The sequence below is a fragment of the Nicotiana tomentosiformis genome, chromosome 8 (genome assembly GCF_000390325.3).
Source record: "Nicotiana tomentosiformis chromosome 8, ASM39032v3, whole genome shotgun sequence".
Lineage (NCBI taxonomy): Eukaryota > Viridiplantae > Streptophyta > Magnoliopsida > Solanales > Solanaceae > Nicotiana > Nicotiana tomentosiformis.
Genome location: NC_090819.1, coordinates 29,308,401 through 29,326,894, shown reverse-complemented (window position 1 = coordinate 29,326,894; position 18,494 = coordinate 29,308,401).

The following is an 18,494-nucleotide window of genomic DNA, read 5'->3' as shown; positions in this document are numbered from 1 at the left end:
TAGCTAGTTAAATAAATGATGAAATCATGTCCGATGAAAGTCTTCGGAGTTTTATAAGAATATCTTATAAAAATTATTGTCAAATAGCGAAACAAGTAAAATATTTTAATCACGATGATCTATGAGTCCATGAATTTAATAACGGCAAAGGGCCAAATATACCCATGTACTTTCGAAAATGGTCTAAGAATATCCCTCGTTATACTATTGAGTTATCTATACCTTTGTAGTCATACTTTGGGTTCAAATATACCCCTCATTTAAATAGAGGGACACGTGTCATCATCCTATTGGCCAATTCTAAATATCTCCTAATTAATTAAAAAGACCCATTACGAAAAGCAATTTTCTAAAGCAATTTTTTTTTTTTGTAAAAACTGGAAAAAATTGAATTTTTTTTACTAAAAACTGAAAAAACAAAAATATATTTTTTTCAGTTTTTACAAAAGAACTTCTTTAAAAAACCAGAAAAATATTTTCTAAAACAATGTTTTTGTAAAAACTGAAAAAAATTGAAAAGCAATTTTCTAAAGCAATGTTTTTGTAAAAACTAGAAAAAACTGAATGTTTTTTTTACTAAAAACTGAATAAATCGAAAATAGGTTTTTTCAGTTTTTAGAAAAATATTGCTTAAAAAAACTGAAAAATAATTTCTAAAGCAATTGTTTTTGTAAAAGCTAAAAACAAAACTGAAAAATAATTTTCTAAAGCAATATTTTTGTAAAAATTAAAAAAATAAATATTTCTTTTTCAGTTTTTAGTTAAAATAATTTCAGTTTTTTCCAGTTTTTAATTGCTTTAGAAAATTAATTTTTAGTATTTTTCCAATTTTTACAAAAATATTATTTTAGAAAATATTTTTTAGTATTTTTTAAAGTAGTTTTTTTGTAAAAACTTTAACAAAAAATATTTTTGTTTTTTTTTCAGTTTTTAGTAAAAAAAATTTAGTTTTTACAAAAAAATATTGCTTTAGAAAATTGCTTTTCGGGTATGAGTAATGAGTCTTTTTAATTAATTAGGAGATATTTAGAATTGGCCAACAAGACGATGACACGTGTACCTCCGTTTAAATGAGGGGTATATTTGAACTTTAAGTATGACTGCAGGAGTATAGATAACCCAATAGTATAATGGGAGGAGGAGGGTATTCTTAGACCATTTTCGAAAGTACAACGGTATATTTGGACCTTCGCCGATTTAATAACTACATTCCTTTAGGATCCTATTACTATATGTTTTTAATTTAAAGATCTTTATATGTTCTTTAAAAGTCTCTTTTCATGCCAATTTATGTGGGTGTTTGATAGGATACATAATTTAAGGAAAAAAAATTAAAATTTATAATCTAAAATAAATTATAAATTATTTAAATAAGGTTAAATAAATAAATTTGATGATTTTTAAATATAAATAAGTATCATTTTTAGGACATAACAAAAAAAGTGCATCGTATAAATTGACACAGAAAAATGATACCTTTTATTAGAAAAAAATTATCTAAATTATATATATTATCTCTCTATTAAATATTTCACGTAAATAATACTCTACTAATTAGAGCAGTAAGAGTAATTATTTTTAAAAAACAAAAGTATTTGTTTCATTTTATATGATGCAGTTTGAGTGAGCACATACTTTAAGAATAGGTTTTTTTTTGGTACACTCCAAAATTATCATTAGTTTTTGCAAACTCAAACATTTCTATAACTAGAAGAGCATGTTACCAAGGATAAATCTAAAATTCAAGGTTAAAAAGTTTTAAGATATAAAAGCGTAATATTCTTTTTTAGATAGACTAAATAGGAGATAAATATTGCAATAGAAATTGAGACAAAGAAAATAAATATTTTTTGTTTTTCTAAAATATAGAGAGTATTTAAAAATAAATTCAATTTTTTAAAATGATTAAATTTAAAATAGGAGGAATAAGTAATATCCACTTATTTTGACTTTTTTATATGATTATTTTGTTAGATATAAAGGTCGAAAGTGAGAATTCAATTGAAGTGTGATTGATATGATCTCTATTTCAGTTCAAGTTTTCCATTTTCCGAGATAGTCATTTAACTACCTTTTTCACTCTTAACTATTCTTTCCTCAGCAGGCATACAAACTACAAAATCTAGAGTAAAAAAAAAAAAGTGTTCGACGATTCCAATCCATGCATTCAAATATAGCCAGATTTACAAGTGGTAATTGAAAAATAGTCACAGTTTCAAAAGTAATCAAAATTTAGCCACTTTTCATATAAAGATAAATCTGAACGAAAATACTGTTCAAAATTCAAAAAATATTCTAACATAATATACTGGAGTTCCAGTATAATATATCGGTTCAGCATAATATGCTGGAAGTTCATACACAAGTGCTCCAATCTCCAGTATATTATGCTGGAACTTTTCGCGTGTTGGAGTTCTAGCATAATATGCTAGAAGTTCATACACAGGTGCACCAATCTCCAGTTTATTATGCTAGACCGGTCCATGTTACACCAAAATAGTAACTATTTTTCAATGACTTTGTAAACGCTGACTATTTTTCAATTACTAGTCCCAAAACTGACTAGCCCGTGCTATTTTTACGTTTTAAGATATGAATACATCGGCATTTGTTATTCTGTCAATGCATATACTTTTCGGTAGTTAATTTAGTAACCGGCAAAGTTTGTAATGGCATGACAAATACTCATTCAATCTTAATTAAATGTTTTAGGTTCAAACTCTAGTTATTTAGTCATTACTATTATCCCACTAGGGGGTCTGAGGAGGGTAGTGTGTACGCAGACCTTACCGCTACCTTGGGGTAGAGAGGCTGTTTCCAAATGACCCTCGGCATTCTTCCCTCCAAGAACTTCCCACTTTGCTCTTTGGGTGACTCGAACTCATAACCTCTTGGTTGGAAGTGAAGGGTGCTTACCATTAGAGCAATCCACCTTTTCAAAATAAAAAAGAAGAGTTAATTAGTAGTATCACCTCAGTTTGTTCTTTTATATGATTACTAGTTTTAGGGTATGTGTGTGTTTCCCATATCAATGAATAAATATTTTTTTAAAAGAATATTTAAGTAATGAACAATATGTTTAAACTCTAAAACAAAATTAAGATATATAACTTTCTAATACTATGAATGTTGATCTCATTTAGCTAGTTAAATAAATGATTAAATCCTGTCCGATAAAAGCTGAAAGTCCTTAGAGTTTTATAAGAATATCCTATAAAAATTATTGTCAAATAGCGAAACAAGTAAGTAAAATATTTTTATCACGATGATTTGTCAAGTACTACAAATTAAAAATCTGAATCTTTTGGTCTTAGATTTAGGAATGCTTGGCGTATAGCTCCTATAAAAAATTGATAAATGATAATTAGTATATACTTTAAAAATAACTATTATCGAGTTAATAATTTACAACAAATAACTTAATATATAAAAAAAATTGGAGAGCTATCATTTATTGGAATATTTTTAAAAAAGAAAAGAAAAACTAATTAATCATAATTCATTTAAAATATATTGTAACTTCTATTGTTTCATTCTTATTGCTTCGAGTTTGCAAACGTTAATAAAACATAATTATTAAGTGTATGATATTTCACAATTATTGAGTAAGTTCTACTCAACAACAACAACAACAACATCCCCAATATAATCTCACATATTATAAATAAGTAAGTTTTACTCATTTATAATATATTATTATTTGTCTTGTATATGATATTTGCTGGTTGAAATAATCATTGAGTGTAGTTGATAATATTATACAAAAAAATCAATAAATAAAATTTTAGTTGATTTCAAATCTCTAACTATTAGCAAAATTGACATGAAAGAAATTATAGAAAAAAATGGATTACACTTTGATGACATAAGTATATTTTTCAAGAAAATAATTATATAAATTATGTACTATATAAAATAGTTTAAATTTTTAATTTGAGAGAAAAGTGTATATTGAATGAAATTTTGAAATCCTTTATAAAATGATAATATGCACATTCCTAATGTGTATGTACCTACAAAAAATATAAAAAAATTATAAACAAATTATTTGTTTTGTATAAGGTAAGTTTTAATTGATTTTGATATACTAAATATAAAAATTCTCCTTTGTAGTAATTCAGATAATGATAACTTCAATAAGAAAAGTTTTAATTGATTTTAAAGTGCTAAATATTAGGAAAATAACAAAATAAGTATTCTGTCAATATAAACTTTATTTTAAAGGGATAAAAAAATAAACGGCATTTCACTAAAGTCCTTCGTATTTTTAATATTATATAGATATAGATATTGATAGATATAGATATAATATAAATAGATATAGATTTAAAATCATAACCTTTTAGCATTGCCTAATTTGTTTTTAATTTGTTTTTTTGGTAAATGCGTTGCTTAAGTTAACTCTTTGGTTTCAAGGCTGTAGCTTAATTTACTCCTAAATGAACACCATATTAGTTAAGATTTCTAGAAATTTAAAGTTAAGATTAAATCAAAGCTCTTAAAAGTTTAATAGGAAAAACGAACACACAGATGGATGTTCCATATTTTTAGATAATCAATTATTGGCAATTTGGAGAAAAACAAATACTATTATATACCTTAGAGGTTAAGAATAAAAAACAACTTTAACAGTCACGTACTAAACTCCAAAAGGATACTTATAAAAACTGGTCAAATAAGGAAAACAATTAATAAGGTAAATTTTAATTGAATTTGAAGACCTAAATATTAGGATATTATTAAATAAAATTTTAGTTGATTTTGAAGTCCTAAATATTAGAAAAATAATTAAATGACTATTTTGTTTGGTGTGAAATTAACTTTTAAAGGGTAAAAAAAGCGAACGACATTTCGATAGGGATTTCGTACTTTTAATATAGTATAGATAATAATAATAACTAATCTTTATGTACGTGCCTCGCACGTATAACCATAGGCGCGTCTAATTGTTAATATAAGATCTATATATAAATATACTTGTTACTAGAAAAGTGTTAATCTCATGTAACTAATGACATATTGTAACAACCCGACTTGTTGTTTTAAGAATTAACTCCCCGTTCAGTGGCTTAAGGTTTCGAGCAGCTTCGTGATATGTATTATGACCCGCGGATGTGGCCGAGTTTGATTTTTGCGGAAGATTCGGAATTAATTAAAAGAAACAATCCTTAATTAGAAGCTTAAATGGAAATAGTTGACCGGAGAGTTGACTTTTGAGCAAACGACTTCGGAATAGAATTTTGATGATGTCAATAGCTCCGTATGGTTATTTTGGACTTAGGAGCATGTCCGAAAACTCATTTGAAGGTCCGTAGTGGAATTAGGCTTAAAGTATCGAAAGTTGAATTTTTGGGAAGTTTGACTGGGGGGTTGAAAATGCATGGGCTGGCCAGGCACCGCGGGTGCGAAATTTTTGCCGCGGGTGCGAAAAATATTGCCGCGGGTGCGAAGCCGCGAATGCGAAGTATTTTACCGCGGGTGCGAAACCACATGTGCGAAGAATATTATCGCAGGTGCAAAGGAATCACCGCGGGTGCGAAAACCCCTGGGCAATACAAAAACAGAGGGGTTCCGAGCTTTTGCCATTTTTGGGCATTTCAAGCTCGGGTTAGGCGATTTTTGAGCAAGGTTTTCACGGGAAAACTTAAGGTAAGTCCCTTGTGATCATTTCTATTCCATAATATTGAATTATCATCGAATAATCCGATTGGATTAAAAGTTTTTGAGGTGTAAATCGGAGGCTTGAACTTAGGGGTTTGAAAACAAAAATTTAAGATTTGGAGGTCGAGTTGTTATTGGAATTCGATAAAATTGGTATAGTTGAACTCGTATCGGAATGGGTATTCGAATTTCATGAAATTGTTTTCAGGTTCCGAGGGGCGGGTCCCGCGTTGACGTTTGTTGACTTTTTTGGAATAAATTTTTAAGTCAACGTATTATTATCCGGAATTATTTTCGATAAATTTTAATGAAATTATACAATTAATTTGGTTTGATTTGAGCGGTACGGAGGTCAATTCAAGCAAGAAGACGATTTTGGAATATCGGCATAACTTCAAAAAGGTAAGTGTCTTACTTAACCTCGAGTGGGGGAATTACCCCTTAGGCATTGAGTCTTATGTGCCATTTGTGAAATGTGAAAAGCCGTGTACGCGAGGTGACGAGTACGTACTCGGACTTATATGTGCAAAATTCATTGAATTAAAGTCTTAGGCATTATTGTGTAGTAAATTGGGAAATTGTGACAATTATTACATCATCTGTTTGCCATGCCTAAATCCTTATTGTTGAATTTATTTTTATATGGTAATTTAATGTGATTGTTACTTGAAATATTTATGAAATTTCGTGACTATTGTTGGTTTAATATTTTTTGGAAATTAATTTCAATATAAATTTTCTTATGCAAATAATTAATTAAGCAAGTTTAAAAAGAAGTATTAATATAATTATCTAAATTTGGATTAATGAAAACTTTGCTTTATGTTGAGTAATTTCTATTTCTGTCGATTGATTTTGGGGTGTTATATACATTGTGTGTAGCCCTCAGCTATTTATTGTGAAATTAATTGATTTGGTTGTGTCTTTGGAATCTTGGTTGTGGCCATTGAGCAAATTGTGATATGATTTGATTTTGTTATGTTGCCGTGATATTTTTCCGTGTAAATTGTTGTATTGTGTGAGTTATTATTTTGAGAAATTATTGTGTTATGTGAGTTATTATTTTAGGGAGATAAGGGTGGCATTTCACCGTTGATATTATGTGGGTATAAGGGTGGCATTTCACTGTTATTATGTTTGTTGAAATATTATCTGAGCGGAGTGATAAGGGTGGCTATAGGAGCGATAAAGGTGGATATAGGAGCGATAAGGGTGGATATAGGAGCGATAAGGGTGGCTATTGATATTGTCTGGGCGGAGCGATAAAGGTGGCTATAGGAGTGATAAGGGTGGCAATAAGAGCGATAATGGTGGCTATTGTCAGGGACGATATGTGATGATGGGGGGTGTTGATGATTTTCATGTGATGTTATGATTTTCTTGTGTTTATTTTTATACCTTGTGCTATTTGTCTTGTTCTTGGTAAAATTGACAACAATCTGATTTATGTTGAAATTGTGAGCCTGTGGCTATTGCCAGGCGGATTATAAAATGAAATGTGGGCACGAGGTGCCGTGAGTAAATAATGAGGATATTTGGCACGTGAATTGTCCGTGCAGTTGTGATATGAAATGTGGGCACGTGCGGTCCACATTTGAAATATGCGGTCACACAAGCTCATCTGTTGTGGCACACTTAATTCTGCGGCCGCAAAATTAGAATGGGCAGTCTGCATTTCCTTCAGCACTTAGCCATTTTTCTGTCGACCCTTGTGGCATGTAACAATCAAGCCTGTGGTACACTTCAAATCAAGCTAGAACAACAAATAACACCTAACTACAAAAGAAAAAGGAAAATAACTTGGATTGCCTCCCAAGAAGCGTCTGATTTAACATCGCGACACGATGCAATGTCAAAGCATCTTCAAGTGAAGTAAATGATAGCCACCACTTGGCTACCTCCAACCTTGCCCAAGTAGTACTTCACCCAGTGACCATTGACCTTGGACTCTTCATTGTTCGTGTTTTTCAAATCCAATGCACCGACCGGTGTTATACCAACAATTTCAAACGGACCACTCTACTTGGATTTTAGTTTCCCGGGAAACATCCTCAACCTTGAGTTAAGTAATGATAAAAGATCGCCCACCTTGAATTCTTTGTTCCAAATGTATTTGTCATGAAGATATTTCATCTTTTCTTTGTAAAAGCATGAACTCTCATATGCATGGTACTGGAACTCATCCAATTCATTCAAGTGTGCAACCCACAAGTTAGCGGCTAAATCCTAATCAAGATTTAGCTTCTTTAAAGCTCACATTTCCTTGTGCTCTAGCTCCACCGGAAGATGACAAGCTTTCCAAAACACTAACCGGTATGGAGACATTCTGATAGGTGTTTCATAAGCCGTCCGATAATCCCATAATGCATCATCAATCTTCTTGGACCAATCCGTCTGATTAGCATTCACCGTTTTAGACAAGAAAAACTTTTATCTCTCGGTTGGAGACTTCCACTTGCCCACTAGCTTGCGGATGATAGGGAGTCGTGACCTTGTGAGTAACACCATACTTGCTAAGTAAAGTGTCAAAAGACTTGCTACAAAAGTGTGACCCCCATTGCTTATGATTGCACGTGGAGGACCAAATCTTGTAAAAATATTCTTCTTCAAGAAATCCACTACACTTCTCGTTTCATTGTCGGGTAAGACGACGACCTCAGCCCATCTGGACACGTAATCCACCCCGACCAAGATGTAAGTGTTTCCACAATAACTCACAAAAGGGCCCATAGAGTCAATGCCACAAACATAAAAAATATCAATCTTTAAGATGGTTGTGAGAGGCATCTCATTTGTTTTTGAAATTCCACAACGATATAATTGCATTCGACATTATTCATGGTCTTACTAGCATAGTAAACTAGATGAAAAACTTTGTTAATGCATTTCCCCAATGCAGCCCCAACCGCCACGTCACTTGCATCACATATGAGTTCAAAAGTGAAACTCCAATATGGAGCGGTAATGATAAGAGTAGTTGTCAACTTGAGCTTCAATAATTCAAAAGCCCTCATACAATCATCATTGAAATGGAACTTGGAATCCTTCTCAAGGAGATTACACAATGGGTTCACCACATTAGAGAAATCTTTGATAAAGCACAGTTAGAAACTCGCATGGCCTAGGAAACACCGCACACCCTTCACCAAAGTTGGGGTGGAATCTTATAAATCACTTCAATCATTTCCTTGTCAAAATCAATTCCATTACTTAAGATTTTATGGCCAATGACAATACCTTCATCAACCTTGAAATGGCATTTCTCCAAAGTAAGCACCAAGTTGGTTTCTTCACATTTAGCCAACACTTAGTCCAAATTTGCCAAACTATCATCAAAAGAATCCCCAATTACCGAGAAGTCATCCATGAAAACATCAAGGTAGACCTCCACCATGTACGTGAAAATAGCCATCATACATCGTTGAAAAGTCACCAGTGCATTGCACAAACCAAACGGCCTCATCTTGAAAGAAAAAGTACAATAGGGACATGTAAAAGTTATTTTCCCTTGATCTTCCGGAGCAATAGGAATTTGGTTGTACCCATTAAGGAAACAAAAGACAGCACGGCCGGCCATTCTATCTAACATTTGATCTAAGAAGGGAAGTGGAAAGGTATCCTTCTTTGTAACTTTGTTAAGCTTGCGATAATCCATACAAACCCTCCGACTTGTCACCGCTCTTGTAGGAATGCTCATTCTTATCATTGGTAACCACTGTCATGTCCCTTTTCTTTGGGATACTATCGGAGATGGGGTACACAACCCCGACATCCAACTACTTAATAACTTTTGCATAGCCTCAATGATCCTTCTTTAATTTTCAATGGATGGATTAGTAAGATCCTCCAACTTGATCTTATGCATGCAAAAAGGCGGGACTTATAGCTCGAATGTCCACAAAAGTCCACCCAATAGCCTTCTTTCACTTTTGTAACACCTCCAATATGGAATCAACATGTACGTTAGTCAAACAAGAGGAAAGAATAATCGGTAAAGTAGAACAAGGGCCAAGAAGTTCATACCGAAGGTGTTAAAGAAGTGGGTTCAACTCCAAAGTAGGTGGTTCTTCAATAGAGGGTTTTGCAGGAGGAGTATTCCCATTCTTAAGATCCAAAGATAGTTTCCGAGGTGAAGATTTATATGACCCCATTCCTTGATACTTACCCCAAGATCGCAAAAAGCTTTAGCAAACTCGGCACTCCTAATTGTACAAGGAATCATGAAAGCATCGGGATCCTCTAACTTAGGAGCCATGGAATGAACAATTGCACACACTTGATGAGTGACCTTGATAGTTTCAAAATTCATTGACCGCTTCTTGGTCACAAGATCTTTTATAAACTTTGCATAACCAGGTATTTGTTCCAAAGTTTCTACCAATGACACATTGATTGAAAGACTCTTCATCATTTGAATGAACTTCTTGAATTGATTCTCACCATTTTGCTTGGCAAGCCCTTGAGGGTATGGAGGTGGAGGCTTAGGCAATGATGCCCTATCCTTTTGCACTACCAGCTACGGTATGTCAATGATGTATTCCTTAGATGGGTTCACCTCCTCTTGAGTCTTTTCAACACTATTATCAATATCGATCAGAACCTCATCATTTTCTTGAAAAACATTGCTTGGGATATATTCTTCTTGTACCACTTGGTCATCATCTTCAAGTCATCGTTCACTTGAGGTGGGTGCATGTCACGACCATAACCGAAGGGCCGCGACGGGCACCCGATGCCTTACTCAACCGAGTACCAACGTAACACATATTTCTTATCATTCTATCATGGGTAAATGAGCCAAAAGACCATCATAAGATAACTAGAATATAACATAAGGGAATACTTGACATAGGATGACCCAACATGATATACCAACTTATACATGTGACATACGGGCCTTTAAGGTCGACATGATCATTTGTACACTCAAACCATAGGCGGACAAGGCCATAAAAGTATCCATATACACGACCTCTATCTATAAGCCTCTAAGAGTACATAAACATCATAAAGATCGGGACAGGTCCGCGCAATACCAATCAATACATGTCTAAATCATACTAACTAAATAGGAAACTCCAGAGCTAATGGAGTTCCAATACCTTCCGCTGAGCTGATAGCCTACTAGGAGGGCTGTCAACCTATCGATCGGGACCTGCGGGCATAAAACGTAGTGTCCCTAGGCAAAAGGGACGTCACTACGAATAAAATACAGAGTATGTAAGGTAGGAAAGCATAAATACGAACAATAATGCAAAGCGAGATAGAGAAGACACAACATGTAACATCTGAATGCCTCTGAGGGATACTGACATGAAATGCATGCCACATATATATATACACATCAAACTTTAAAAACATGCGCCTCTATGGGAATCATCATCATATCATAATCAGCCACAATAGGCTTGGTAAAAACGTACCCGGCCATCATAAGGCTCGGTAGACCCGGCCACGTGGAGCTCGATAAAACCCAATTGATCAGTGGTTGCACAATAGGTATCGTACCTAGCCGGCTATAGCGATGCTCGGTAGAGTAAAATTTATACATATATATAATGCGTGCTGGACTCATGAAATCATGTTTTAAATCCTTTTGAGTAAAGTAAGGTCGTTTCACCTTCGATTAACATTATGGAGATCTATAGCATCGTGCTATGATGAAATAATATTGATATTTGGCACGTGAATTATCCGTGCAGTTGTGATATGAAATAAGGGCACGAGGTGCCGGAAAAATATGATGATTTAATTATGGGTACGAGGTGCCATGGAAATATGAAATATGGGCTGAGACCCGTGTTTATGAAAAATATAAAAATGAGCTGAGACCCGTATTTTTATGATTATGAAATGGGGTGTCACATGATGACTTCTTAATTGGAATAATTATATTCAAAATATTTAATTAGAAGGATTTTTACTTAGAAAGTATTACATGAAAGAATTGTATTTGAAAGATATTTATTTGAGAAAATTATATTTGAAAAGATTTATTGAAAGAATTATATTTGAAAAATAATTATTTTAGAAAATTATATTTGAAAGAGAGTTATCTGGATGAATTATATGTGAAGGACAGTTATTTGAAGGACTTGATTTAATTGGGTGTAATTGTGTTTATTAATTGTTGAGTGATATTAATGGTACTCTTGTTGTCTTCTGTGCATATCACTGGTTGTTTTATCCTTCCCTTATTATTATTTGTTTCATGTTATTTTGTATATTATATTGCACAGGTTATTAGACTAGTGAGTATCTTGACTGTACCTCGTCTCTACTCCACTGAGGTTAGTCTTGATACTGTAACGATCCGGCTGGTCATTTTGAATATTATAACCCCATTTTTCCATTTACTACTCAATTTATGTCTTTCTATTGATTTATGAATTATCGGGTTAGTTGGTTCAGGTCCGAAAGGAATTCGGAGTGAAATGAGACACTTAGTCTTATAATTGAAAGAAAAATAAATTAGGTTAGAAAAATGGACAGGATATGTACCTATGTATAAACGACCTCGGATTCGAATTCTAATAATTCTAATAGCTCTGTATGGTGATTTCGGACTTAGGAGCGTGTCCGGAAGAATTTTTGGAGGTCCGTAGAGGAAATTAGACTTGAAATGCCGAAAGTTGAATTTTTAGAAAGTTTGACCGAGGGGTTGACTTTTTGATATCAGGGTCGAAATCCAATTCTGAAAATTTTAATAGGTATGTTATGTAATTTATGACCTGTGTGCAAAATTTGAGGTCAATCGGACGTGATTTGATAGGTTTCGACGTTATTTGTAGAAATTAGAAATTTTAAAGTTCAATAGGCTTGAATTGGGGCGTAATTCATGGTTTTAGCATTGTTTTAGGTGACTAAGTTCGTATGATGATTTAAGACTTGTTGGTATATTTGGTTGAGGTCTGAAGGGCCTCGGGTGAGTTTTGGATGGTTAACAGATAAAAAATTGAACTACAACAACTGCTGTAATTTCCTTCTGTTGGAAATTTCTTCTGCCACATTCGAGCCCAGAAATCTCTTAGAATCGAGCCCAGAAATTGATCCCAGATGTGAGCCTAGATTGAGCCCAGGGTCGAGGGCCACGATCGAAGGCAGGGTCGAAGACATGATCGAAGGCCAGGGTCGAGGGCCATGCTCGAGGATCAGGATCGAAGCCAGGATCGAGGCCTGGGATCGAGGGCCAGGATCGAGGCCTAGGATCGAGGCCTAGGATCGAGGGCCAGGATCGAGGCCTAGGATCGAGGACCTCGATCGAGGCAGAATCAAGGTTGTCTGGGCAGAATTATAAAAACAGGGACTTCGTCCCATTCGCCATTTTTGACAAATTGGAGCTTGAGGAGAGACGATTTTTGATATATTTTCAAGAAAAACTTGAGGTGAGTCCCTTGTGATCATTTCTACTCCATAATATTGAATTATCATTGAATAATCCGACTAGATTACATGATTTTGAGGTGTAAATCGGAGATTGGAACTTAGAAATTTGGAAATAAGATTTGTAGATTTGAGGGTCGAGTTGAGATTGGATTTTAGTAAAATTGGTATGGGTAGACTCATGGTTGAATGGGATTTCGGATTTTGTAACTTTTTTGGGTTCCGAGACGTGGGTCCCACGGGCGATTGTTTGAGCTAAATTTCGGATTCTTATGAAAAATTAGTATTTTCTTATGGAATTAATTTCAATAAATTTTATTGACTGAAACGAATTATTTGTGACTAGATTCGAGGCATTCAGAGGCTGATTTACGAGGCACAAGCATAGCAGAGTAAAGAGTTTCATGTTTTGAGGTAAGTAACAGTTTTAAATCTGGTCCTGAGGGCATTAAACCCCAGATTTTGGTTTCATGTGATTATTTTGGAGGTGACGTACATGCTAGGTGACGGGCGTGCACCGAGGGAATTGTGACTTGGTCAGTCCCGGGAAAACTATAAAGTTGAATATTTTGTTGTTAGCTATATGCTCTCTATGTGTTGATAAGATTTGACTGTAAATCATGTTAGAAATCATGCTTAGGCTATGTGATAGTACTGTTGGGACCACATAGGTTGCATACTTGTTGAAATGCATGCTAAATGTTATATGTACTCAGTCTCAGGTTTTACTTGCACAATTTATCTCAGTCTCTGTTATTATTATTCATACATCATATCATTGTTGTTTGGGCTGATTTCATGATTAATGAGAGCCCGAGAGACTAGAGAGATTTATGACTGAGAGAGGCCGGGGGCCTGATTGTGAGATATGTATATCGTAGCACGTGAATTGTCCATGCAGCACGTGAGTTGGCCGTGCAGATCCTTATATTATACTATAGCACGTGAGTTGTCCGTGCAACACGTGAGTTGGCCGTGCAGATCCTTATATTATACTATAGCACGTGAGTTGGCCGTGCAACATGTGAGTTGGCCGTGCAGATCCAGATATTTATATTATGGCACGTGAGTTGTCCATGCAGATTATAGCGTTTAGGCTGTAGGAGCCCCTCTAGAGTCTGTATACCCCCAGTGAGCACGGGTACCCATTAAGAGTGAGTGATGAGGGCTGGGAGCCGAGGGAGTGATGAGGGCTGGGAGCCCAGTGAGTGATTGTTGTCCTAAGAGGTTGTACTTGATTTCCATTTGTTGTTTCACTTAGTTCCTATCTGTCATTGTTGTAAAATCTCTGAAAGATTGTTGATATATGGATTACATGAACAAGAACTGTATAAAAATTGATTTGACATTAAACTGCCAGATTTGATAGCATGTCTATTCTTTTCTGGAATTACTGGAAATGAACCATAACTGTGTAGCTCGTTACTATCTTCAGTTCCTTATTTATTATTGTTACTTGCTGAGTTGGTTGTACTCATACTACACCCTATACTTCGTGTGCAGACCCAGGTGTTCCCGGACATAGCGTGTGTTGATCCTTTCGCGCGGTTGATTTTTAGGAGATTTTGACGTAGTTGTCATGTTCCGTAGACCTTGTCTCTCCTTCTCTATCTCTTTGTTTACTGTATTTGCTCTTGGACTATTATAGACTATATTTTCCAGACTTGTATTCATATTAGATGCTCATGTACTCAGTGACACCAGGTTTTGGGGAGTGTTTGTATTGTATTTAAATATTATATATTTTCAACCTTAAAGAGAAGTTTTGGTTTTTTGAGATTTTCGGCTTGCCTAGTATCGAGATAGGCACCATCACGACAGGTTGGGATTTTGGGTCGTGACAAGTTGGTATCGGAGCCTAGGTTACGCATGTCTCACGTGTCATAAGCAGGTTTAGTAGAGTCTTGCGGATCGGTACAGAGACGTCTGTACTTATCTTCGAGAGGCTACAAAACCCTTAGAAAAATTTCACTTTCTTGTATTCTGTCGTGCGAATTTTTTGATTCTGGAAACTAAATTTCTGCTATTCTATTCTCTCACAGATGGTGAGGACACATACTATCGGATCGGATGGTCAGCCACCAGTGCCACCAGTTACGGCCGCGAGAGGCCGGGGCCGTGGTAGAGGTCGGGGCCGAGGTAGAGGTCGAGGTCGAGGTGTAGCTCGTACCACAGTTGGAATAGCACCGGTAGTACCACCAGTTGTTCCAGCTCAGGAGCAGATTCTAGATATAGTTGAGCCGACAGGATCAGCTCAGGCACCAGCTGTGCCCATTGAGATTGTAGGCATTCAGTAGACTTTGGCCCATATATTGGCAGCCTGCACTGGTGTTGCTCAGGTGGTTTCAGCTCAGGCCGCACCTGCCACTTCTCAGGCTGGGGGAGGTACTCATACCCCCATTGCCCGTACTCCAGACCAGGTAGTACAAGGACTTCAGATACCGGGGGAACTACCAGCCCAGACGGTTGCAGCTGCTCAGGCCCCGGTAGTTCCTGTTATGGCAGATGATGAGCAGAGGAGACTTGAGAGATTTGAGAGGCTTTGACTTTTGCCATTTAGCGTTACTTAGATAGAGGATGCTCAGGATTTTCTGGATAGGTGTCAACGGATGCTTCGGACAGTGGGTATTCTGGAGACCAGTGGGGTCTCATTCACTACTTTTCAGTTTTCTGGGTCTGCACTCAGATGGTGGGAGACTTACGAGAGACGTAGGCCTGTTGAAGCAACACCCCTTACTTGGCATCAGTTCTCCATGGTCTTTTTGGAGAAGTTCGTACCTCAGTCCCGCATAGAAAAGCTGTGCAGACAGTTTGAGCAGCTTCGCCAGGGTGATATGTCCGTGACACGATACGAGATGGGATTTTCTAAGTTGGCTCGTCACGCTGTTTGGTTGGTTCCCACTGATAGGGAGAGGATTAGGAGGTTCATTGATGGCCTCACATATTATCTGCGGTTACTTATGACTAGAGAGAGAGTATCTGGTGCTATTTTTGATGAGGTAGTGGACATTGTTAGGCAGATAGAGATGGTTCAAAGCCAGGAACGTGGAGAGAGAGAGAGAGGCTAAGAGGCTCGTGGTCCGGGTGATTACAGCAGTGTTCCTTCAGAGGGTCAGTTTCACCGTGGTAGGGGTCGTTCTTACAGACACGCTCAGACAAGTCGTCCAGCTCATCGTGGTGCATCAGCTAGCCATGGTTCTTACAGTGCTCACTCAGGCCAGTCTTCATTCAGTGCACTACCAGCACAAAGTTCTCATCATGCTTCGTCCGCACAGGCTTCTGCAAGTCATTCCTCGGGTTATCAAGAGCAGCAGTTCCGTCAGATGAGGGGTTATTTCGAGTGCGGAGAATTTGGTCATTTCAAGAGAGAGTGTCCTAGGTTGTTGAGTGGGGTTTCACAGCAGAGTTCTCGACTGACGGCACTAGCACCAGCAGTTACACCACCCGCCCTGCCATCTCGGGGTGGGGGTCAGGCAGCTAGGGATCGCCCAAGAGGGGGAGGCCGATCAGGAGGCGAGCAGGCTCGATTCTATGCTTTTCCTACTAGGCCAGATATTGTTGCCTCAGACGCAGTGATCACATGTATTGTTTCAGTGTGCCACATGGAGGCTTCTATATTATTTGACCCTGGTTCCAATTATTCATATGTATCATCATATTTTGCTCATTATCTGAATATGCCCTGTGAGTCCTTAGTTTCACATGTTTGTGTATCTACACCGGTGGGCGATATTATTACTGTGGATCGTGTGTGGTAACTATTGGGGAACTGGAGACTAGAGTTGATCTCTTATTACTCGGTATGGTTGATTTCAATGTAATCCTGGGTATGGATTGATTGTCTCCATGTCATTCTATTCTGGACTGGCACACAAAAATCGTGACATTGACGATGTCGGGGTTGCCAAAGTTGAATGGAGGGGTTCTCTAGATCTTGTTCCTATCAGGGTAATATCTTATTTGAAGGCCCAACGTATGGTTCGAAAGAGATGCATGTCATATTTGGCCTTTGTGAGAGATGTTGATGCAGATGCTCCTATTATTGATTTAGTACCGGTCGTGCGAGACTTTTCGGATGTATTTCCTGCAGACCTGTCGGATATGCCACCCGACATGGATGATTTTGGTATTGACTTGGTGTAGGGCACTCATCCCATTTCTATTCCTTCGTATTGTATGGTACCAGTTGAGTTAAAAGAATTGAAAGAGCAACTCCAAGAACTCCTTGAAAAAGGGTTTATTAGGCCTAGTGTGTCACCTTGGGGTGCACCAGTTCTGTTTGTGAAAAATAAAGATGGTACTATGCAGATGTGCATTGATTATAGGCAGTTGAACAAAGTTACAATCAAGAATAAATATCTATTGCCACATATTGATGATTTATTTGACCAGTTTCAGGGAGCGAGTGTGTTCTCCAAAATTGATTTGAGGTCTGGGTATCACCAATTAAAAATTCGGGATTCGGATATTCTAAAGACGGCATTCAGGACTCATTATGGCCACTATGAATTTCTTGTGATGTCTTTTGGGATAATCAATGCCCCAATAGCATTTATGCATTTGATAAATAGTGTATTTCATCAATATCTTGATTTATTTGTCGTGGTATTCATTGATGATATTCTGGTGTACTCACCTATCCGGGAGGAGCATGCACAACACTGGGTATTGTATTACAGAGGATGAGAGAGAAGAAATTTATGCCAAATTCTCTAAGTGTGAGTTCTGGCTTAGTTCAACGGCATTCTTGGGACATATAGTGTCTAGTGAAGGTATTAAGGTGGATCCGAAGAAAATAGAGGCAGTACAGAATTGGCCCAGACCATCCTCAGTTACTGAAATTCGGAGTTTTCTTGGATTGGCCGGTTATTATCGTCGTTTCGTGGAGGGTTTCTCGTTTATTGCATCGCCTATGACTAAATTGACCCAGAAAGGTGCTCCGTTCAGGTGGTCGGATGAATGTGAAGAGAGCTTTCAGAAGCTCAAGACAGCTTTGACTACAACTCCAGTATTGGTGTTGCCTACAGGTTCAGAGTCTTATACTGTGTATTGTGACGCATCGCGGATTGGTCTCGGTGCAGTACTTATGCAAGACGGTAGGGTGATTGCCTATGCGTCCAGACAGTTAAAGGTACATGAGAAGAATTATCCAGTCCATGATCTTGAGTTAGTAGCTATTGTTCATGCCTTGAACGTTTGGCGGCATTACTTGTACGGTGTCCAGTGTGAGGTATATACCGATCATCGGAGTATACAACATTTGTTTAAACAGAAGGATCTTAACTTGTGGCAGCGAAGGTGGTTGGAGTTGCTTAAGGATTATGATATCACCATTCTCTATCATCCCGGAAAGGCCAATGTGGTGGCTGATGCCTTGAGTCATAAGGCAGAGGCCTTTAGCCTTGGAGGTTAAGGCCTTGGCTAATCAGTTTGTTAGATTGGATGTTTCC